General features: G+C 37.3%; 1 protein-coding gene across 3 annotated transcripts in view; it reads right to left on the reverse strand.

Moving 5' to 3' along the window:
- Positions 1-15,658, reverse strand: part of ARHGAP15 (Rho GTPase activating protein 15) — a 626,514-nt gene extending 610,856 nt beyond the window's left edge. The window contains exon 1 of one of the 3 annotated variants that reach the window (XM_060623481.3): positions 15,533-15,657. The gene's annotated coding sequence lies outside the window, so the exon portion shown is untranslated. Of the gene's footprint in view, positions 1-15,532 lie in introns of all 3 variants that reach the window. The other 2 variants (XM_060623483.3, XM_060623484.3) reach the window with 2 other exon arrangements.
- Positions 15,659-24,831: the final 9,173 nt, after the last annotated feature.

Consider the following 24,831-nt stretch of genomic DNA (forward strand, 5'->3'; position numbering starts at 1 on the left):
CACAAAGACTATTACTGTATTATCTTCTAAAAATATATATTGTTCCAGGGCCCCCCGGGTGGCTCAGTCAGCTGAGCATCCTGACTTCAGCTCAGGTCATGATCTCACGGCTCATGAGTTTGAGCCCCGCGTCGGGCTCTGCGCTGACAGCTCAGAGACTGGATCCTGCTTTGGATTCTGTGTCTCCCTCTCTCTCTGCCCCTCCCCCACTCGTGCCAGGTCTCTGTCTCTCAAAAACAAACATTAAAAAAATTTTTTTAAATATATATTGTTCCAACTTTTATTTTTAGAACTGTGATCCTTCTGGAAATAATTTCTGTGTTTAATGTGAGATAGGGGTATCTTTCTGTAAAGATTATATATATATAATGATATATTAAGATCTATATAAGATTATATATATTAAGATTATAAGATATATATTAAGGTTGTAAGATATAATAACAGATATTATATACGTATATATATAAATCTTTTAATTAGAAGGACCAGTCATCTCTCATGATTTATTGAGGTTAGAAAAGACCAGGATCTGGCTCTTCATCTGAAGTAAACAGGTATTGGAGAGCTCTCCAAACCACAAATGTTCACGAGAGATGCAGCTGTGTCCAATTTTTACATACATCAGGAAACATTGGCACCTGGGGATCTAAGTTGACTAGAAAGATTTACCCAACAGGTGGGAAAAAACAACCATTCATAATCTGAGCAGGGCAATACACAGAAGTTCACATTTGTAGACCATTATGGATTAGGAGGTTTCTTACTAAGTGTCAGAGTTCCAATTACTGGGTATTTTTTCACACCCAACTCAATTATCCAGAAGGGACACTGGCAGTAGAGAGACCTCAATCTTAGCAAAGGAATGAGGCAATGAATGACCATGTTACCAGCAGAACTTGTGGTTGAAGACAAAGCAAACGCCTAATGAGGAAGGTATGACTTGCTGAAGGACCGGGACTTGTAAATAAGGGGAAACGCACCTGATGTATGCATCACAAGTACAAACCAAAGCCATAATCACTTGTTATAATTTAATATTGAACTCACAGAACTCCATTCCACTGGAATTAGCTAAAGATTACGTGCATTAAGCTACGATTGCTTCTAGGAGTTAAGGTCAGAAATAACCTCAGTTGAAAAGGAACAAATGGCTTTAGTAGTGAGGGGTAGAAAAGCTATAGAGCAATGATTCTCCAATCAGTATAGGAAGTGTCATAAACACACATATTTCACTGCACATTCTGAAGAGTCCCATTCAGCAAGACTGAAGAGGAGCCTGGGAAACTACACATTGAGGCTTCGCCCCTGCTGATTAAGATGCACACTGAACATTGATGAGAAACAAGTCTTACATAAAGTTCTTCTTTATTTTAAATCTGCATTGTTCTAAAATGATTATTAATTGCTATAGTATCCTTCTATCTTTAAATCCCACTGCTGCTCAGTTCGTATTTGTTAACATTGTTGTTCTAAACACTTTCTGGGATTACATTTCACTTTGAAATATGTTAGTCGTCGGGGAAGTGGTATCAATCATAGTTGGGAAAAATGAGAAGAGAAGTGACTAAGTAGCTAAGTAGGTAGGTACTGTGAAATGAATTCTTTTACATAAAGGAAAAACTCAACAGGATCCTACTCCAAGCAATCTGGGTCTATTGTGAGTGTTTCAGCATGAACACTTTTTTTTAATGTTTATATCATGAACTTGGTAAGTGGGAGTAAAACAACATCAAAGTAAACACTTGGAAAACAATTCTCTTGCTTCTTAGACATCAAAGGATGTTTGGTGTGAGAACAACCAAATTCCACAAAATATTGCTGTTTTCACTCAAATTTAATCTGAAATTTGGGAGCAGTGAGGCTTCCTTTCATGAAGCCAAGAATATCAAAATGGCAAAAAAATATTTACTAGTTCACATTATTTTAAATTGAAAGTTTTTGACCAAGTTTTTCAATTCTTGCCTTTGAATATCCTTCAATATGCCAAGTATGTGGTATATCTTTTTCTTTTCTAGGCTGATTAACTAAAAGGCGGTTTTGATGCCTTAATGTCTTGAAAAGCTTCAGCTGCATTAGCAGGACCTCCATCTAGGAGTTTTTTGAGGGATAGATCCCACATTTAAGCAAAACTTGTGCTTTGCTTTTCTTTCCTCAAAGTAGAATTCAGGGGCCTCACTCTAGGAGGTGGGAGGTAGGGGAGATGGTTAGATACACTGTCTATGTGATTAGGCTCCAGTTAACTAAGTGCTACTATAATTCCAAGTAGTAGAGTCAAATTTCTATCTTAATTTGGGCTCCTCACAAAGAAACGTATAGAATTTTGGCTTGGCTGCATTGAAGTCAAAAGGGACTGCATAAAACATCTAAAGTTTGAAAATGGCTATCAGGATTATCTATTTTACTTAAAACACATTGAACACTAATTTTTGTCATAACTATTTCTGAGACTTAGTGATGCTGATCTATTAATAGTATGTATGATGAAATGGGTTATACAACCACACCCATGCTACATTTCCCCTCTAGTACAACGTGGATTTCACATGCGTGTACGTGCATGTGTTTAAATTTTTGTTACTATTATCACTACCCAAGGTATACAAATCTTTTATCTCCCCTACAACAATGCATCCATACAAGTGTACGTGTGCTGGGCATGTGCTGTTCACATGACTTTGAAAATACCAGGCAAATTAAGGATGACTATATTTGCTATTACTAAGAAAAGTTAACCTTTTGGGGACATCTTTTAATGGTTAAAAAATGTTTTGAGGAACATGAGCAACAGAACAAGGTCAGTTTTTCAGGTTAGGAAAACGGACCCACTCCTGGAAAGTTAGACAAACAAAACAAAGACGTCAGTGAAAAAATCTATACAAAAATGGATGCTTTTTCATAGAATAATTGAATGTGCTACTGAGTCTCTAAGCCTTTATTAGGATTTATTTTGAATTTTTTTAATGTTATTTATTTTTGACAGAGAGAGAGAGAGAGAGAGAGAGAGAGACAGAGCATGAGCGGGGGAGGGGCAGAGAGAGAGGAGACACAGAATCTGAAGCAGGCTCCAGGCTCTGAGCTGTCAGCCTAGAGCTCGACGTGAGGTTGGAACTCACAGACCGCGAGATCATGACCCGAGCTGAAGTCGGACGCTCAACTGACTGAGCCACCCAGGTACCCCTATTAGGGTTTATTTTGTATATGGAGGACTCCAGTTGTTTCTAATCATGACATTCTGCTCCTGCTTTCTTAGGAGCAGCTATAAATTCAAGAAGAGGTGGAAAATCGGCAGACTGCCAACCAAATTCAGCCCACAGACATATGTTGTTGGGCCTGAACATTGTTTTAGAATGTTTTGAATCAGTTTGCGATTGAAAAATGAGGATTTTTATTCAAAAAAAAAAAAGGTGCAGATCTGTGTGTCTTCCCTTGAAAAATCAGAAGATATGGACAAGTGGTTAAGGATGGATGGTAACCGTCAGCTGGGGGCGTGCAGCTTCCACATCCTGGAAACAGGGCAAGTTCTTTCTAATCCAGAGGCTCTCTCCCTTTCCACTTTATTTGCATCAAAATACTGACCGGCCTGATGGCATTTGTGACTATGACCCATAGTGCCAGTCACCTCTATTAGGATTGCTCCTCTGATGTATGGATAGAGCAGTTTCTGCTGCATGTGAAATCAACATCATTTCCTATATTTTATGATTTTTAAACCCAAGCTGGTAGGATTAGAAAACGGAGAACAAAACCAAGAGATTGAGTCTGTACCACTGGTTTAGAAAGAGATTCATCAGAGATTAAGATTATTTTCTTTATTTGTGTAACTTTCTCTGCATGATCTCAAATTACCAAAAGTCAGATACTGTGTTGCGCTCATTGCTATTGCTAAGCGAGTTCCCCTTTCCCCCTCTCTCTGCTCTGACCTCCTTTATTGTTCGTATTATATTTTGGCAGATAATTATATCCTGACTTCTATCGTTTTCTGTTCTCTATTTGAGTTGTATATCTCTTCTGACCACTTCTGTGCTGACAGCACACACCCCGATGTGGAGCTCAAACTCACAAACTTCCAGATCATGACCTGAGCTCAAGTAGAATACTTAATTTACTGAGCCACCCAGGTGCCCCATGTCATTGAATTCTTATTTTTCTTTCCTAGTTCTCCACATCAAAAGATGCCATGAGTACCTGGGATACAATGCATCACAGTCAGAGGAAGTCAGAGCAATCACTGTTGTCTCGCCTTCCTCACCTTCTCAGCCTCAAATCATACTCCCTATACCGATCTGCCATGCTGACCATCCTCTAGTCTTCCTTCCGAGCTGATTTCTCACCCTGAAACTATGGCCCACTTGCTAATCCCCTTTCTTAGAGACAGACTTCTAACGTAAAGTCCTCTGTCCTGTAGCATACAGCCAGTTCTTCAAGGACAGCACCACCACCGCTGAAACTTGGGTCAGTCACCTCCTACCGCCACACCTGGTCTCATTAATCTGATGCCCTAACACTGACTGCTCTCAAAATTAGGATTGAAAACGATATATTCACTCAACCTCCATACACAGAATTCTGAGCAGATTTTCCCAGGGAAAAAACAAAATAAAACTCTAAATGTCTCTCTAACTGGATCAGCACCCTACACTCGGGACCTACCGAATTTCTTTCTTATTTTTTCTTTCTGGAATCATTTTGCTAGGACCCCAGCATACCTGTTTTATGAACCATTTATGTCACCACCTAATCACCCCAGGAAAGAATTAGATATAAGAGTTGGTGAGGAGAATTGTACTTTTTTTCTCTCTCCTTGTCTCCATAGCTTTTCTTTGCTTCATTTTAACTTGAAGTCCAAGAGTCAATGGTTGCCTACTACTTTTTAAATTGCTTTCTGTGATGGACATTAATTCTCCAAAAAAGTGAAGGTTATTTTTGGTAAGGACACATCTTGAGCTGCTTGAAGGAAAATGTTCATATTAACCAAAATTGGTAAATAAATAAGAAAAGAGCCTCCTTTCTTCTGCCCCACATGGCTATACTATATTCCCCCACACAACTGTATTGAGGAAATGAAATTAATAGCAAGAAATTTCTCTTGATGAGTTTCATAATCTTATTATAATACTTAGAATTGAAATAAACCAAAATTATCCCACCATGATTTTTATATCATAATGAAGGAAAAAATATGGTCATCATTTGAGCCTAGACAACCTGATAAAAGTTACTACTACTGCTACAGTTCACACTACATTTAACCTTTTTAACGCAATTACTATGTGCCACAAACTAGGCAAAGTTCTTTATGTACATCATTTTCTTTTTCATCTTGTGAGGAAACTCCCCACTTTGTAGGTGAGAGAACTCAGGATTCAAGAGATTAAGTAACTTGCACAAATACCATATATAATATCTAGCAAGTGGTGGAGCCCAGAGATTTCAGACAGGCACCAACTTCCACATTTTAGGGGTATTCGTTCCCTTCTCTACATCCAATCAGTTAACCAAATGTTGTTCCAGAACTTTTTTTTTTAATTCCTTACAGTATAAAATATTAAGAGAACAGGCTAAGAAATCAGAAGACACTTAGGAAAACTATGTTCTTAACATGTCCTGAAAAACTTCAAAAGCAGGAGCTTTTCATAGAATGCTTACTGAATGATCACATAAAATAATGTATGTAAAACCACTTTTAAAACTTTAAATAGAATATAAATGAATAGATACTTTTACTTGTGTTACTTAACTGGAACTCAACCATCACCCTGAAGACACAAAGTGAATCTGAAATAGGCAAAGTAAAGGAGTAAGAAAAACAGTAGTATGAAAAGCAAGTAAGACCCCTTTGGCCATAGTCCAAACAAGATTTAGTGGATGGCCAAATTAGTAACTATGACAATAAATGAAATGGAGAGAAGGAAATGGTTGCCCCTAAAACATAGCAACTGATTAGATGTATGGAATAAGCAGTATACAGGAGTTCATAGAGATTCCAAGCTGATTTGTTCAGATGGTTTCAGGAATAAAGACATCTCGACTGAAGTTAGCAGGAGAAAGAGAAGGATTCTGTGGGCATATTATAGGCTTAACTTGGGACATGCTCAGTTTCAACTACTGTTGGGGCTTCGTGGGGTAGTATCAAGTAATAATCAAAAATGAGGAACATAAAAAAAATGGGGAGTTCCTGAGTGGCTCAGTCAGTTAAGCATCCGACTCTTGATCTCAGCTGACATCTTGATCTCAGGGTTGTGAGTTCAAGTCCCACATTGGACTCCACGCTGGGTGTGGAGCCTCTTTAAAAAAAAAGAAAAAAAGAAAATGAGAAGTAGTATTGGGAGAAAGGCTAAGGGCAAAGATAGAAATTTAAGGACCATATCTGAGGGATTTTATTTATTCATTTATTTGTTTGTTTTCAAGCCAGGTAACTAGAAAAAATTTAAATGTTCTGGCAACCACATTAGATGAAACAAATGAAGTGGGTGAAATTAATGTTATTTTTTTAAATTTTTTTAACGTTTATTTATTTTTGAGACAGAGAGACACAGAGCATGAACGGGGGAGGATGACAGAGAGGGAGACGCAGAATCTGAAACAGGCTCCAGGCTCTGAGCTGTCAGCACAGAGCCCGACGCAGAGCTAGAACTCACAGACCGCAAGATCATGACCTGAGTCAAAGTCGGCTGCTTAACCGACTGAGCCACCCAGGTACCCCTGAAGTGGGTGAAATTAATTTTAATAATATATTTTATTTAACTCGACATGTTAAAATTTTATAATTTCAGCATAGTAATCAATGTAAAAATATTAACAAGATAACTTACATCTTTTTATTTGTACTAAGTCTTCAAAATCTGGTTATTTTTCATTCAATTTAGACAAGGTACATTTCAAATACTGAATAACCATTTGTGGCTAGTTGCTATCATAACTGCCACCATGGTCTAGGAAAGAATTTGGGGGATTTACAGGCTGAGGGGAAACATAGGGTCTACAGGAGAAGGAAAAAGAGAACTAAAAAAGGCACCTGTAGTATGACAGAAACTAAGGCAGAAAATGTTTTCTTCCTTACATGTTGTATAACATCTCTACAGAAGGCGATGTATGCAGCCAACAAGAAACAGGTTTTCCACAGATGGCATTGTTCTAGACAGCAAACAAAGCGGGGTCCTTTCAGACCCTTTTAGACTTTAGGGCCTCCTGAATGAAGCCCAGCATTGTTTAACTATTGACACTTACTAGGCTTAGAAATCACAGCATGGCATAGTAAAAATAACAGGGATTTTGCCTAGTCATGGATTTAACCCAGATGTGCCTATAAATCACGACACACTCTACCAAATAGCTCTATAAATTCGGGCACTTACCCTTAACTTTCTTATCTTTAAAATGGGAATGCCAACTTTACATGATTTTTGTGGATATCAAATGCTTTTAGATATGTACAACACCTGATACATAATATGCATTATACATAATATTGTAATCATAGTCACGATTCCTATTAACAATCCCACTCTAATTTTTACATTGATGAATGTCACGTTACTGAAAGCATCTTAAGAATGAGAGAATATTGTCTGTATTTTGTAATACCAGAGTACCTACTGCAGTGTTGGAGACACTACTGGCGTAATCAACACTCATTTTCCCTCCTATCTCCCACTTCTCTTAAGACAAGCATCCTGGTATGAATAGATATTATCTGGAGACTCAAGTTATTTGGTTTCCTAGTGCCTTTAGAAGAAAGATGAATAAGTGTTCCATAGCTCAGATTCTAGCCTTTTAAATTCTAGTACAAAATTAACTAATGCAGAAAATAAGTTAGCAGAAACAAAATTTCCCCTTGACTCAGCATCCTATTATTTCCTGAGCATTCTACCTTTCTGAGCTCTTTTCAACAGATACCTTACTTGACCCTAAGTTTGGTCATACATCAGTAAAGACAAGAACAAAAAGTTCTCTAAGTTTTTAAGAAATAAGTTTAAATCGTCATAAAATTATTCAATTGTAATACCATAGTTTTATTAAAATAGCTTAAAATTTAAATGCTTAGAAGTGATTGGTGCTTTCCATCTGTTTACGGAAGTATGTTCTCAAATGGTGAGTTATTTCTTCTAAGTTTCAAAAAGGCACTACAGTATATAATGAATCCAGGATTTCAATACAAACTTTCACCACTGCAAAGTTACTCAAAACATACCCATCAAGTGTCATTTGTCTGAAATATGTTTCAGCTTCTTTTCCCCTAAATTGATCCTATTCTTTCAGACCCAGGAGAAGTTCACAAGAAACAGAAAGCCTTTCCTGATTCTACAGTTCAGGGTCAATTTTTGTATCACTTATTCTTTTACTAATCAAATACTCACTGAGTGGTTATTATATGCTGACAGCTGTTCTAGGTTCTGTATATCAAGTAGCAAATTAACAGACAAGGTCAATATGCTTAATTGATTATTTAGGTGGAGTCCAGCCACTAAACAAGTCGAAAAAAGAATAATTCCCCATATCCAAAATGCTATTTAGAGAAATGAAAGCAAAGTAATGAGAGAGGGCCTTGCAAGTGATGAAAGGAGCTTGAATTAATTTGAAATATAATAGAAAGTCATTTGGAATTCTTTTACTGGGAAAAATTGTAGGATTTAAGTCTTAAGAAGGCCACTTTGGCTATTTCTTGGAAAATGACTATGGTATGAAAAGTAGAAGCAGGGAGATAAGTCAAGAAGATTCTGTAGTAACAGTGGTAGAAGTGGTAAGAGGTGACCGAACTTGGGATATTTCAACATACATTAATCCCTTGCTTAATGTCTAATTAATTCCTGCTAAAACAAGAGCTGTTAAATAAAAGCCCAAGATACACGATCAACATTTATAAACACAAAAATATACTAATAGATTTTAAAAATGGTTTATGTAAGTAATAGCAACAATTTGATAAAAAATGAATTGTACATAAAATGTAAAAAAAAAAAAAAAACGGTTTTCTTGCCCACAGAGGATACTTAATCAATCAATTACAGCACAGAAAAACATATTTTGGGCTGGAAAAAACCTGACTGGAACATTCTAGAAGTTGCTACCTCTTCAACCTTCTTGAGTTCATTCACAATGTGCAAATCAAAATTGCTCCATATGTTTTGCATGGTTTTTCTCTCACTTGAAATCAGAAAGTGAATTGATGAGTGTGGTTTTATCTAAAATTGTGATGTTACTACATGTCACACATTGTAGTGTATACCTTTAGAAGTTTTTTTTTTTCTTTTTGGGGGAAAAAGTCATTATACCAACCAAAACACAAAAAATAAAGAACAATTAGTGTGAAAATATATATATATAACTTTTCAAGAGCCACTATTGAGAAAAGTTAAGTAAACAAGATAATGGGAGCTAAATCAATATTTTATAGCCTCTGCTGATTGCTGAATTGAATGTGGTTTGGGGTAGGAAATGTGTGGGAAAGAGTATAACTGACAATAATTCTAGTTTATTGTCTCAAACAGGTAGATGAATGGTGGTGCCATTGACTGAGATGGATGAAAATAGGGAAGAAGCAAGTTGAGTTGGGGGCAAGCAGGGAGTAATTAAAAGGTTAATTCTGAACATCCTCATTTTGAAACCTCTATGAGACATCCAAGCTAAGATGATGAGTAGCCAGTTGCATTAGTAGTTTTAGTGCTAAGAAAAACATTTTGATTTTGAGACCTAATTAGAATATAGATAATATTTAAACTCAAAAGAAATTCACCCAGGAGGAATAAACTTAGAAGACAAGAGCTAAGACTAAAAAGGTAGAAATCTGAAGACTGAGTGCAAGGCATTCCAATATTTAGAGAGCTGAATGATGAGGAAGATTTATCAAAGGAGACAGAAAAAGAGCATCCAGTGAGGGTATAGAAAACCTGAAAGAATGAAACATACCAGAAGTCAAATGAAGAGAGAGGTTCAAGAGGGAAGGAATGTTCAATTGCATCTCAGGTATCTCAGAAAATAAATAATATGAGGACATGTAAATGACCACTGGATTTGGCAAATTTCATCTGGGACTCTGATAATAAAATGTTCTTTTGATATTTCTATAGTATTGCATTTATACACATAGACCTATACTTAAATTCTTGTGTTTGTACACTAAACTACCTAAAAAGTTTTCATTGGCTAGATAACATATTGATTCTTTGTGTCCCCAATAATTCCTTGCCCGACACAACATACTTAGAGTTAAAAATTATTTACGGAATTGAATCTAAGTGGGCTGATGGCCACCAAAAGAGAAAATCAATTTTAAAACCTACCATAATATTGTGTGTAATCACAAGGCTAATTTTAAAAATAAGATATTCTGCTTATTCTTTAGCATTCTGTATACATTCCCTCTCATCAGATGAGCTTTCCTACAATTTCAGAGGAAATGGAAACCATGAAGCATGTATTTCCTCAACTTCCTCTAATCACTGCATTTTTATGTCCCATCATCCGCATATACACTCATTAAAATGCTCTTCCTTCTTTTTCAGGTTAATTTATCTACTTGAGCTACTGATTACACCCATCTGTCTTAGCCTCTGAGAACTTGTTGTGTTTCTGGATATACATATTTCCTTTGTTTCCTTTATTTCCATTCCTTTTCTCTTCCCCTTCGCTTCAACATTCATGTGTCATCCCTTTTTTAGCTAATTGAAGACACCCATGACTCTTAATAAATTAAGTATGGCACATCCACAGAGTGAAATACTGAGAGAATATTGAGAGAGAGAAAGAGACTTAAACAGTTTCTTATTTTTACTATGGAAACACGTCTAAGATATTACTAAAAGAAAAGCAAAGTGGAAGGGTATGTATAATGTTTCCCTTAATGTAATAAAGGAGAGTATATGCACATACATTATATATAGTCATATGTGCATATAGGCTTTTTGCATTAAAAAACTGTGAAAAATTTAAAAAAATAACTATGAAAAGTGGTTGCCTATTGGGTTATAGTAGAGGTGAATAGCAGTATATAGAAATGGGAACATAATAAAGATTTTTTTTCTAAAATTTTTATATTTAGGTTTTATTCTGGTTTTGAACCATCTTGCTCCATCATCTTTTCTTAAATTCAAAACAAACAAAACAAAAATCAAAAATACTGTCATAAACTGAAAAAGAAAAAAAACAATCTTTATAACCACAGCCCATATAAGAACCTCAAGGCACTTGGGGAGGGGAGCTAGCACCCGATGTTACAAGAATATCTACCTTCACAGACTGTAACCATTTCTGTAAACTACCCTGAAGAGTATGTCACCAACAGGGAGATACATGGGAAAAGTAAATAAATAAACCGTGATGCTGGACAGCCCATCTACATGCAAAATGTGGACATTCAATTTATGTATTTCCCTGCTTAACGATACTGTTGTTCTTTATAACCCTTAGTCATAATCTGCTCAGCAGGCCAACCCTATCAGGATCTCAAACTGTCTTTCTGGCCTTACCTCCTACTACTGTAGTTGTAGCTAACAAAACTAGTCAAAAACAAAAACAAAACTAGATTCTTCCTCTGACATTTTGTGCCCGGGCACATTCCCTTCCTGTCCTCAAACTCTGAATCCTACCTCTGTCTGAAAACTACTACAAATCTTTCCTCCCAAACTGTCCTGATTTCTCTGATAGGACATAATCAAATGATGTCACAACTGGAAATTCTCTACTTAATTTCCTGGCACATTACAGAAATACAAAATGTTTCCTGGATTGCTGAATCCTAATAGAACATTCTTTACATCTTTTTTATGGTACTTGACACATTTCACTTGTATTATAACTGTTAACATAATGATCCCACTGGATTATAGACTTTTAGAAGAAAAACATTGTGTTCACCTGTTCAAGACAGGTGTTCATATATGAGGTACCTCTTGAAAAATACTTTAAAATTCAGTTTAATTGAAACACTTCATTCAGATCTATCTTTAAACTGATACTCTATATCTGTCTGATTATGAAGTGTGGAGAATTCGAATAAGCAGCATTTTTAAGTGTGACCATAAGTGGCTGTGTAGTAGAGTCACCCTTTCTTCTGAGGAAAGCATTTTCGTTTCTATGTGTGAAGACCCCTCCATTCAGCTAAGAGTACACATGTTGCCGGGTCAGGCGGCTCCTCGATGCAAAAGAAGGCCGGTGACCTAGTCCAGTCACTTATGGTGTTTGTGTCTTAGAGTCCATGATTAGCTCCACTATGGTCATGTGGCAAAATTCAGTCAAGTCAGATCCCAATCTGAGACTTTTACTGTGGTGATAGGGGAAAGCCAATCTTCTGCAACAGGGTCTGAAAGGTCAAATGTAAACCTAAAGCTTTCTCGTCAACTCTGTAAGATTCTGTCAGAGAGGGCTTATAGCACAGTGCGGAAAAATTGAAAAACAAAAAACAAGCAAACAAAAAAACTAAGAAATAAAGAAAATAAAACCCAATCTTAATTATGCTGTGTGAGCTCCTGGATCCCACCATGCCTGACTTCTCTTTCCTTGGATTTTTCAGTTCTACAAATCAATGCCTATCTCTGGTGCCTAAGCTAATATTAATTCAAATCTATCATTTGAAAACAAAGGCATTTTGCCAACTCTAACCTGAAATGTAGAATACTTATAAGTATATTTTCAAGTCTAGCTATATAATATTTATTGTGCAGTGCAAAAAAAAAAAATATATGTTTCTGGTACCCAAAGCTTTAAATTCAGAGTATTAAATGGTTTAAAAAAATACACATAACTGATTATGTTAAATATTTTCTAAGTGTATGGGGATATCAAAATAATCTTAAGACATAGTACAATTAATTTTCAGCCACTACAAGATGGTATATATTTGCATAGGAATACATTATAGAAATGGACACATTTCTGCCAAATATTTACCCCCCCAACTATTTGCCATGGTATAATTCTTTTCACTTGACTGAAGTCCTCAACATGTAGCCGTTCTTTGGATCCTATCTGTTGAGAGACCTTATTAAAATTATACCAGGGGCACCTGAGTGGCTCAGTCGGTTAAGCGTTCGGCTTCAGATCAGGTCATGATCTCATCGTTCATGAGTTTAAGCCCTGCATCAGGCTCTGTGCTGACAGCTCAGAGCCTGGAGCCTGTTTCAGATTCTGTGTCTCCCTCTCCCTCTGCCCCTCCTCTGTTCACCCTCTGTGTCTCTATCCCTTTCAAAAATAAGCAAACATTAAAAAATATTAAAGAAAAAGTAAATAAAATTATACCAGACAGGGTAGGGGAGGCCTAAGAAGTAAAAAGAAACAAAGCTCTCCTGGGAGCATGATATCTTTATCATATGCCCTAGGTGCTGAGAAAGAGGATGAGTAGGTTTTAAGGACAATGGGAATGGGATGGAAGGAGCCAAGTGTGGTCTGTCCTTCTAGGTACCAAGGCTGGGAGACCCTAAATTAGGGACAGATCAGGACACTCCAAAACAAAGCATAAAAAGGGAATAAAAGGAGGAAATACCATAGAAAAAAAGTCTCTTTTCTGAATTTTGCAGAATACTGGCCCCAAGTGGAAAAGCATGATATACTTTTAATAAATCAGTTTTGAAATTACTCTCCAAATGAGATTCTCTGCATTGTTTCATTGCACCAAAATGTGTTTATTTATTCACTTAAAATGTATAAAGGTATAGTAACCTATAGTACCTCATTTTTAAGTGACTCTATTTAAGATTTTGTATATTCAAGAGATAATGCGTTACTTGTTTTTGCAAATAATTCTGAGAGTATCTTAGTTTATGTCTATCATCTCTAATTGTTGCTCTTTATAACTCCATACTAAGCTACGTTTATTTCATTCTTAGTTTTATAAATTCTTCATAAGATACTTATATTTTAATTTGACCGTTTCTGCAAGAAACAATCATCTTACAAAGAATTTGGCTTTCATAAATATGAAATGGTTTAAAAAACTGCAGTGGACATTTTTTCAGTGCCAAACACTTCTGTGGATTCACTCTTGCTAATATGTAAGTACTACATATATTTATTCATGTGATGTTCTTTTATAATAAAATGAAATAAAGTAATAACATATCAACCAAAACTATCTGAATTACACAGCTTTTGTAGATGCAGAGGTTCAGAACCACAATATTGAAGACAGATTTAAATAATGCTTTCCATTGTGTGGAAATGTAACAAATTGAAAAGCTAATCAGAATATCAAAGCAAATATATATTACCAGGGTCTCCCTTTTTCCTTTCACAATAACAATAAAAGATGTATTGAACACCAAGTCCTAATCTCCATTTTTCTGTGATCCTTTTAATAGTCAACAAGTAACAAGCCTCAGTATTGACAACTGAAGAGGTCTTAAAATAGAGTGTACTAATATGCCTAATAATTTCCTACTAAATTGACCATATCAAAAACATTTATATGTGTCTTTCAATAAAAGATAATAAAGGAAAAGAATTGTTGCCACTTATCAACTGCGTAACCATTTTTTAATAACACACAAAAAAATAGGTGTTGTGGGGCCATCACTTCCCCCATTCAACAGCACAATAAAAATAATATTAGGGAAGAGTATATCATATCTCATGCTTTTATTAAAATTCTTTCAAAAATTGACACTCGGATTTATTTTAGGTATTTGTCTCTGAGATTAGCAGCACTTTATATTTTTGTACATATGTTACAGAACACAAAGACATTTTGTAAAAGGAAGAAGTTAGTATAAAAGATAAGTTCTTTTCACTTTAAGATTAACAAATCCTTTTCATTTCTAAGGTTATTATTTTGGAAAACTTCAAAGAAAGAAAATTACATAATTATATGAATAACAAAAATATATCCTAATTTGCCCCTTTTCCCAAAAGTAACCTTCAATAAAGGTTCTTTTTTAAACAGAGAATTTTGCTAGTGAAATAGAAACTTGCCCTCATTTCACCCTATATCTTAAATAAAATTTAGGAAAATAATATAAAATATTCAAGTGTCATAACAAAGAGCTTTGTTTTGCATTTTAAAACTTTCCTGTTTTTTAATAGTTATTTAAAAAACTACACATTTGATAAACTACAACTTTGCAAAGGCTTCTAATGTTAACTTTAACCCAACACTTTATACTGGATAACTTCCGTGCTGCAACTCAGAGGTTATTTCTTATTCTTACAAAGTGCCTTTTTCTCTTTCCTTATCTGGATCCTGAATAGTACATATTTTGTAAAACGATCAGTTGAAGATGCAAAGTCCCTTATTTTCTCTAGTAGTTAATTTTAAAAGCACTTTCAAACTAAAACTATACCTTACTCTGTCTTTAACAGTTTAGTACAAAATCTTAGCAAATGATTCTATTGTAATATCTTTTAAGGGGCTTTTGAACTTGGCAGTTGCAAATATAAAAAGAATATTCTTTTCTACACCAAGGAAACAAACAGATGTTTTAATCACAGGTGAAAACACATTTTCATAGAAATATTTGTATATTCACACCAGAGCGTAGGACACCGCCAAACATTTTCATGTTTAAATTTCATGTTCACTGTAAAGTTAAATTTTGCTTACCTTTTCTCGGTGATCACTTGTTATTGAAACTGCCATCAACTTCCAACTGTTAATGACTCTTTCAACAAAAACGGAAAACAGTAAAGTCACATGTCATAAGAGTAGGCCTATGTTGGATGCTGCTTAATTTCAGTACTGGAGGAAAAAAAAAAAAAAAAAAAAAAAAAAAAAAAGGCGGGGGGGTTGGGGCGAGCACAAAAAACTTTAAAATAAAACCACTTCCTGCATAGAGACGGTTAACCACATACACATCATTACTCGATTTGAAGAAATTGCCTTGTATAGTCAACAATATTTTTATTTTTCAATGTGCTTTTCAATTTTCAAACACTACTACATTTCTACAGGTTTCATCAATTCTGGTTTAATGGGGAAAATGTGTGGTTAAAAATGTAGCAGGGGGAGGAGCAGGAGGATAAGCAAGGAGGGAACTTCCTCTTTCTCTCCTTCTAGCAAGAGCTTCAAACCTAAGTCTCTGCTATCCTCTGTTGGCGTGAGTATATTCACATAGCACCAAGAGGCCCCGCTTATTGACGGGGAAGCCGAGAAGCCACTTCCAATTCACGAGCTGATAATTCCGTCTCGTGGACGGACCAACAAAGAGGTGCTCCAGTTACTAAATACAATGTCTCGGACAGGTTGCTGACGAACTTCAGAGAACACAGCCCAGGGCCCCAGTGCCACCTGGAGGAAAGAAGCGTGCTTATCTAGCACGTGCTTTGACACTCGCTTTGGTGGTGGCTCCCACACTGGTGTGTCCTCTCTGGCAGTTTCCTAAGCAGTTCTGAAATCTGCTGATGAGATTTTGCTCTAGCCGAATGATTTTTTGTGTGGCCTGATTTAAGAAGAAAAATAAAATAAAGGATAAAAAGGGTGTCATTTTTGGCAAGCTGCTATGTGCTCATTTGTGTCAAACTTCAACCAATCTCAGACATATTTTTGGGGGGGGGGGGGCGGCTCTCAACAATAACTGTAGGATGGGCATCTTTATTGAACCATGGAGTTCAAGAAATAAGTTCCCGGATGTCCAGGCTTGGCTGGTTTTGTGAGATTTGCAGGATACTCACAAAGGGAAAAGCTCCCCTTCCAAATATATGAGAAAGTTAAATCACAACCTCTTGTCATACAAACCAATTAGCCTGGAAATCTGTGTAATAGCTCTCAGTGGTGTGGAATGTTTGGCACACATAAAGACAATCATATATATATATATATATACACACACACATATTTGTTACCTGTGGCCCAAGTGAAGGATGGCATGTCCCTACAAACTGATCTAATTTCTCCAAGACCTCCTTTTCAAAATTATATTTCAGACTGACTCTAGATCTTACTATCAATTGTCATTCTGGGATGCACCTTTTTAAGTGTTTAAGTTAAGTTTGTACTCAATATTCTCCTTAAGACTGAGGAAAAACTGGAAAGAACATGATATTGAAAGGGAGGAAATCAGAATTCAGGCCTCAATTCTGACACAGCTATTTATTTAACCTTGGCCAAGTCACTTCAGTTCTCTGAGATTCGGGTTATTTTTGATATACCGAACACACAAATAAAAACCGTCTCTCTGCCAGGGTAAAAGTGAAGTTCTGGTTCACAAACCTGGCGGCTTCCCGGTGAAATCTGAAACTGGCTTCCATTCAGAGGCCAAGGAGAGACGGAAGAGAGAGGGAGCCCCTCCAGATGGGTAGGTTGCAGGTTTAATAAGCAAGGGAACTCACGTGCGAAGCTGGTCTTAGGAGGCCACATGACAAGTAGATCTCCGCACCAGAATCTTAAAAGTTTATTTAGAGGCCTTAACTGAGTTCATCTCATATTCCCTCCAGGCAGCCTTAGCCACGCATACTCTTTCAAAGCTGCATCCTTAAAAAGACTCCCACTGTGGGAACTGTGGGCAGAATGTACATTTCAAGGACAGAGGAGGGGCTGAGGAGCCTGATTGCCCAGGTGTGGTTCCTGGGTCAACCTGGGGTCAAGTCCTCTTGATGACCTCCTCTGACATCTCTCTCCTGACCGGCTCTTAACATCTTTCATGCCCGCCCCCGCTTATAATGTGTGCTGAGAGTTAACAAGAGGTTTTATTAGCTGGGAGGTGGCTAGTCTCATGGTTGTGTGGCTGCATAGGGGGCAGATACCACAGCAACAATATAGAAACATACAAGAGAAAAAACATAGATTAAGATGATGATTTTAAAAATAAGTAGCAATTTTTTTTTTTAATGAGAGCTGCATGCTTTAAACCCTTGATTTAAGTCCCCTAGGCTGCGGTTCAGAGTGTTGTTTGTATTTTCATGTGAATTAATAAACATCAGCAGACTCATTTTGTTTGGAGAATGGAGAAATGCCTCCTTGTGAGGCAATAATGATGTTCCAGGTCATCTCATTTGGGAGGACAGCTTTTCTCATTGGAGACATTTTAGGGTTCAGTAAAGACAGGTTTTGATGGCTATCATTTAAGGCTTGTTGGGTGAAATTAGTAGGGGCTTCTATGTGTGCTACAGCATCCTATAGGCCCACGCAGGGGACAAAGATGGTGGCCAAGTAATTGTACCAACGGAAAACTAAAAGTGTCTTGAGAGGAAAGTTGGCAGTTTTTGTTACTGTGGGGGGATTCTCCCCTATGTCCAGGGAAAACCCAGAGTGTAATGACCCAAACACCCAGGTGAAAGCCATGGCCAAAGGTTTGTGCCATATAACCACTGGGTTTCGTTTGGGGATACCCAATGAACACCTGAGACGCCATATCAGTCAGTGCCAAGCCAGCCACTATCCTCTGATATGACAGAATGACTATATTGTTCTCATGATCTTTATCCCATATCTCTAGTGTGTCTGGGTTGGTGTTATTTAGAGCGATTTTTCTGTTCCCAGCATAAGAGTTCCTTGGCGTTCAAATGCCCATAACCCAGGGTGAGCTACACCAACCTGTCCCAATCAGAACACAGCCACCCACGGCTCTGATAGTGGCATTTTCAGGGCCCTTTTGGTCAGCCGTTTGATGGGCTGCCTGCAGTTGGATTAACAAAAAAGGAATACCCACGCCCAACATTATCGATAGTGTGTGCCACAGGCAAGGTTTTTGGATCAGTATTGGTAAGATCAGTTCTAGTTCTAGTTTGTTCTTCCTTCATGTATTAATTAGGGCTTTTCTTTTCTTTTTAAGTTTACTTGTTTTGAGAGAGAGAAAGGTAGAGAGAGTCATTGGGGGAGGGGCATAGAGAGGGGGAGGAGAGAATCCTAAGCAGGCTCCACACTGTCAGCACAGAGCCCAATATGGGGCTTGAATCTACAAACCATGAGATCATGACCTGGGCTGAAACCAAGAGTCAGATGCTTAACCCACTGAGCCACTCTGGTGCTCCACTTTAGGGCTTTTCAATCCTCTCCCTGGAATGGTGATACCCACCATGTCAATCCTGACAAACCAGAGAGGGACAGCTGCCCACATACCCAACAGCTAGATTGATTCCTTTGTCAGACATATGAGTGGGACCACTGTACAAAGGTATTTCTGTCAGGTGCCTATATCATAACTAGACTCCATAGGAGCAGGAGAAGTCCAAGGTTGAAAAGACAAATTTCCTAAGAATGTGTATGGGAAGGTCTTCCCCTTCTATACAAAGTATACTTGTGGCCTGATCCTTAGCTGTTAATGTGGCTGCAGCTTTAGGAATTTGAGCTGGTTGTACAGAACATACATGTTAGCATGGGCATGTAGCACTGTCAGACATGAGATGCACTGGAGGCTGGATATGCAAGACCACAACCCCCATCTTCTCCCCTCCTTTAATGGTGCAGATTCCAACTCAAGTATAATGCATTTTTCTAGGTCTGGCTTATAGCAGGATGATGGGATCTTGGTGGAGATTAAGTAGTTACCCTTCACCCAGGGATTTGATGTAACTCACCTATCCCAATAGGATGTCCCATTGTAAATTCCAAGAGAAAATGCCTTTTCCAGGTGTGATGGGGCTTAGCGTTCTCAGCAACATAATACATTAATATATGATGAGGGTCAGGGCAATAGCTGTCTCCTGTGACTTCCATACCTATAGGATTGAGTGTCTCAGTAGGGGTCCCTAGTCTGGTATATGGGGCAACAGGTCTTACTGGTTAATCACTTAAATATATTAAATCTGGGACAGTATGTTAGTCCACTTGGCCAAGGCAGTTTTATTTGTTAGTAATTTAATCTATTGCTTTAAAATTTCATTTTTCCTATCAACCCTGATGCTTGCTGGTTATAGGGGATAAAACTTCCATTGAATGTCATGGTGTTTTGACCAGTATTGCATATCATGACCATTAAAATATGACCTTGATCACTGTTTATTTGATGAGGATATCCATACGTAGTACTCAGCTTCTCTAGTCCCCCAATGGTGCCAGCCCAGTTTGCACAACAGGGGAAAGCTTGGGTTAGTTCAGATTCAGTGTCCATATAAACCAAGACATATTTAGAACCCTCACTCTAAGGGCAGAGACCAATATTATTATTGATTTGCCTCCTTAGCCAGTTGGGAACTCTGTCAAGTGGTCCCAGACTCCTTCAGCAGTTGCCTTCCCACATGTCCAATCTACTTTATCTACTGAAGGATTCATTGCTAGGTCTTGTGCTCAAACTAGGACATCAGCTTCTTGATTGTCAGGGGTTATTAGTACCTTATGATCCCACATCTCCTTTAGGCTCTTGCAGGTGAACTCAAATGCCTTTCCATATATATTGACTCCACAAGGGTTTATTCATGATCACCCATTCCTTGGCTTCCCATTGTTCAAGTCATGGGGTTAATCTTTTTATATTTTATTATATTTTATTTTATTTTATTTTATTTTATTTTATTTTATTTTATTTTATTATTTTTAGAGAGAGAGTGTGTGTGAGAGCAGGGGAGAGGGGCACAGAGACAGAAAGTCTTAAACAGCCTCCATGCTCAGCATGGGTAGCCCTGCCCAAAGTTTTAATCCACTTCTCTAGTATTTTTGTCTCAGCAAAGGCAACTTGTAGTTCTGATCCCAAGGAGGAATAATTCCCAAATGATTTCCAAAAATGTTATGGTGGTGCCCATGCCTTGAATTTTCTGTTGGTTCGCTACCTACACTGTCCCTCATAGATGTTCCAACAAAATCTGCAAAGTGTCCTGTAAGAGGGGTAAGTCTTCACAAGTTAATGTTATATTATTAATGTAATGGGCCCATTTTACTGAGATGGGGAAGAACAGTAACAGGTCTCTTATCATCAGATGACATAATATGAGCTGTGTAGGTAGCCTTGGGGAAGGACGTGAAAGGTCTCTTTTCGCCCCTCCCATGTGAAAGCAAATTAATCTTGTGACTCAGCATCCAGGAATGTACTGAAAAAGAGTGTGCTAAGTCCAGCACAACGTGGAATAATTCCAGAACCATGTCCAAGGTATTTAAGGTGGTGGCCATGGTGAGCACAGCAGAATGGAGGTGGTGAGGGGAAACATTACGTGGTTCACCTGTTCAATTCTCAGTAGTAGTTTTGATTAAGAACAAGTAGACATGAAATGGAGACAAAAATATCTTTTTTTTTTTTTTTTTTTTGGTATAAAATGGGAGGCCGACAACTTAGGCAGTGATCTACTTGGGTTTGATCTCTAGAAGGAGACGTACTTACTATGATTGTGATTAAGGTTCTATTTAGGGCTTCGACATTTGTGGCTTACCATGTTCACTCTTTCTAATCTAATATTTATTGACTGCTTGCGATAGATCAAGAATGGTATCAAGCACTTTTACATTTTTTCTGTCATTTACTCCTCACAACAACTTTATGAACTGAGCAATGTTATTATACTCTTTTTTTCTTTTTTTTTAATGAAGAAACTAAGGTTAAATTGCTGCCCCAATTAGTAAGGAGTAGAGCCAGGATTCAAATTTAGAAGCTCTGACTCCATAGCCCTTCTTCTAAATTACTAGGTTATCTGCTAACTACTTGCTATGCAGCACAACTGAAAGTGAATAATACTGAGGAAAAGTTTCACCCCTGGTATTTCTTTTCGCTTCTTCACTGACAGGATTAATAGACTTAACAGGTAAAAATCATTCTTGCGAATCACACTAAAATCAGATTTCTCTAAAAAGCTCTCTGCATTTTAAATCATTGTTGAAGAGACTGAAAGAATGGCTGGATAAATGGAAATGTATTATGTTCATAGATAAGAATCCTAACCATGTAAATGCATCAATCTGCCTAATTCAATCAACAAGTAGATTCAGTAAAATACCAATTATTATTGCAGCTAATGTTTTAAAGAACACAACAGGTTTTTTCCCCCAAATTTTCATAGAAAAATAAGTGTTTAAAAATACCTAAGTCCATTTTGAAACGGAAGATGACCCCTGTCAGATATTGACATAGTCCCAAGCCATAGGATTAAAAAACATTTCAGTGCTAGCCCAGAAACAGTTCAGAAAAAGACTGAATTTATTTGAGAACTTGATATATAACAAAGATAGCATCATAAGGTAAACATGAAGAACAGATTGGTTAGTAGATGGTGTTGGCAAGACATAATCTCTAAATCAAGAAAAATAGAGTTAGGCCCCTACCTTAGACCACATGCAAAGGAGGACCCTAGATGCGTTAAAATCTACATTTGAAAGGTAAAACCACAATGCTGATACAGTAAAATGACAGAAAATATTTTTGGAATAAAGGAACTTTCCTTTCTTTTTTTTTTTTTTTAATTAATTTATTTACTTATTTAAGTAATCTCCACACCCAATGTGGGGCTCAAACTCATGACCCCGAGACCAAGAGTCGCATTCTTTCCTGACTGAGCCAGCCAGGCACCCCTAAAGGAAATTTCTTTTTTTTTTTTTAATTTTTTTAATGTTTATTTATTTTTGAGAGACAGAGAGCACGAGTGGGGAAGAAGCAGACAGAGGGAGACACAGAATCCGAAGCAGGCTCCAGGCTCTGGGCTGTCAGCACAGTGTCTGATGCAGGGCTCAAACCCACGAACTGTGAGATATGCCCTGAGCCGAAGTTAGCGCTTAACCGACTGAGCCACCCAGGCGCCCCAAGGAAATTTCTTAAGCAGCATCCCTAAATTAAAAATAAAAGAGCAAAAGTATATGGATTTGACCGTACAATAATTAAGAATTTCTGTTAATTATTAAACACTATTGACAGAGTAACAGAAAAATAACAAACTAGTGGAAAATACCTAGATTGACAAAAGATTTGTGCAAATCAATAAGAAAACAATAGGCAAACTGACTGGAAATAAGAACATAATTTAAATAAATAACTCATGAAAATACCTGACCAATATGTCAAGAGATATACAAACTCTCTAGTGATCACTCTAAAAACAGGTTAAGTTAGCTTCTGTTGAAATGGCAAAAATCTGGATGAGAATTTATGGAAAGAAGAACTCTCATATATTGCTAGTTGAATTGTACACTGAAGCTATACTGACAAAGAATCTAGCAAAAGTTAGGAAAATAGAATATGTATGCATTATGTTCCAGCAACCCAATTCTGGTGTAAATCTATGGTACAGATAAATTCCTGACACGACAGAGTCGCTTCCTTCCTTTATCACACCGAGTTAACTGATTTTGGCCTCAGTTCTTGTGGTTCAGGTAACACTTACTTGTATTGTGTTTGTGTGTTTGTGTATGATCACGGGGAAAACCAAAAGTTTCTAGACCCTCTGAACAGATGTTGTGAGCTGGACATGAAACGGGAGTAGCAAAGGGAGGAAAGGCTTGACTTAGACTGAGAATGAGTTAGATTCCCTGAGACTAGGATGAGAGAGGGGTGAGCTTCCCTCACTGAGGAGAGTCGTGCTCTACCCTCAGGCAGCTGCCCAGCACTAGTGAGTGATTTAATCTGGAGGTAACATCTATTCACTTAATGAGTACTTACTACGTGTCAGGCACAGCACACTACAGTAGGCTTTGGGCATACTATTAGGGAAAAAAGATAAATAATTGAAATATAGAATATATTAGACAGTAATCACTGATAAGGAGAAAAATATAAAAGAGGTGAAATGGCACATGAAATGTTGAGGAGGTAAAATTTTAAGTCTATAAGCAGAGGGATCATATGAAGGAAAGTAAAGAAAGACCTAAAGAAATTGAGGGAGTGAGCCATGTGGGTTGAGGGGTGGGAGGTGCGTATTCCAGACAGAGGGAATAAGAAGTACAAAAACTCTAGATGAGGATCATGTCTAGAATGTTTAAAAAAAATGTGTGGAGATCAGTGTGACTGCAGAGGACCAAGAAAGGAAGGAGTATGAGGATAATGTCAGAGAAGTAATAAAGGCCTAGACTATTTGGGTCCCCCTGCCCTTTTGGAAAATCTGAGGGAGAAAGCGAAACATTAAGATAATTTGTCTCACAGGTGTACAAGATCGCTATCATATGAAGAATTTACTGAAGGAGGTAGGAATAGAACCAGGGACACCAATTATCAAGCTATTGCAATAATTCAAGGCAGAGATGATTGGGAATTAGACCAAGGTGGTGGAGGCAGGTATAAAGGAGATTTCACCATCAAATTCTGGATGTGCTTTGAAAGTGGGTCCAACAGGGTTTCCTCTTGAGCAACCACAGATAAATTGAGATTATAGTCCGAACTACTGAAAAATGTAGTTGCTATTAAATGAGGTGAAAAAAAAAAAACTTTAGAAGAGCTGGTTTTGCTGCATCGGGGCCCAAAGCTAAAGGAGTAAAACTGAAGACTGCTCCTATGGCAAATTGAGGAGGCATGTAATCCTTTGAGTCAGAGATTTTCATGCCCATTGAGGAAATGAAGAGACGGTACTGGGCTTTGGTACTCCAAAGCCAAGAGTTAGAACTGATTCTTGCTAAAGAGAACACTGTAGAATGGTTATGACTGCCACAAAAGAGGCACTAAAATAGATTAAAAAACAAAACAAAACAAAACAAGAAAACTTGTCAACACTAGGGTTCTATGTGGGAAAAGCAAGTCTTTTGTGAGAAATTGAAAATTGATTCATGTTGAGGATCCAGATGCATAATATCTTCTCCAGTACTGAGAATTCTAAGTCTATAAATCCACGTAAAACTACTTTTAGACCAGTGAAACCAGGTGGCCTTGGAAAAAGCAAATGCAAAACTGCCATGTAGCAAATACTTCCTCAATCCAGAAGAAGTCTAACTGCATCTAAACATTTTCACTCACTGTCTAAGGTGCTTTCACAATGAAACTGACACTGCATATGAAGAAATGATCAATTTTTAGGCAGAAGTCAGCATTAAAAAAAAAAACAGGATAGAGTCTTCATAATTTG

This window comes from Panthera onca, chromosome C1, assembly GCF_046562875.1.
Source record: "Panthera onca isolate mPanOnc1 chromosome C1, mPanOnc1 haplotype 2, whole genome shotgun sequence".
Taxonomy (NCBI): Eukaryota; Metazoa; Chordata; class Mammalia; order Carnivora; family Felidae; genus Panthera; species Panthera onca.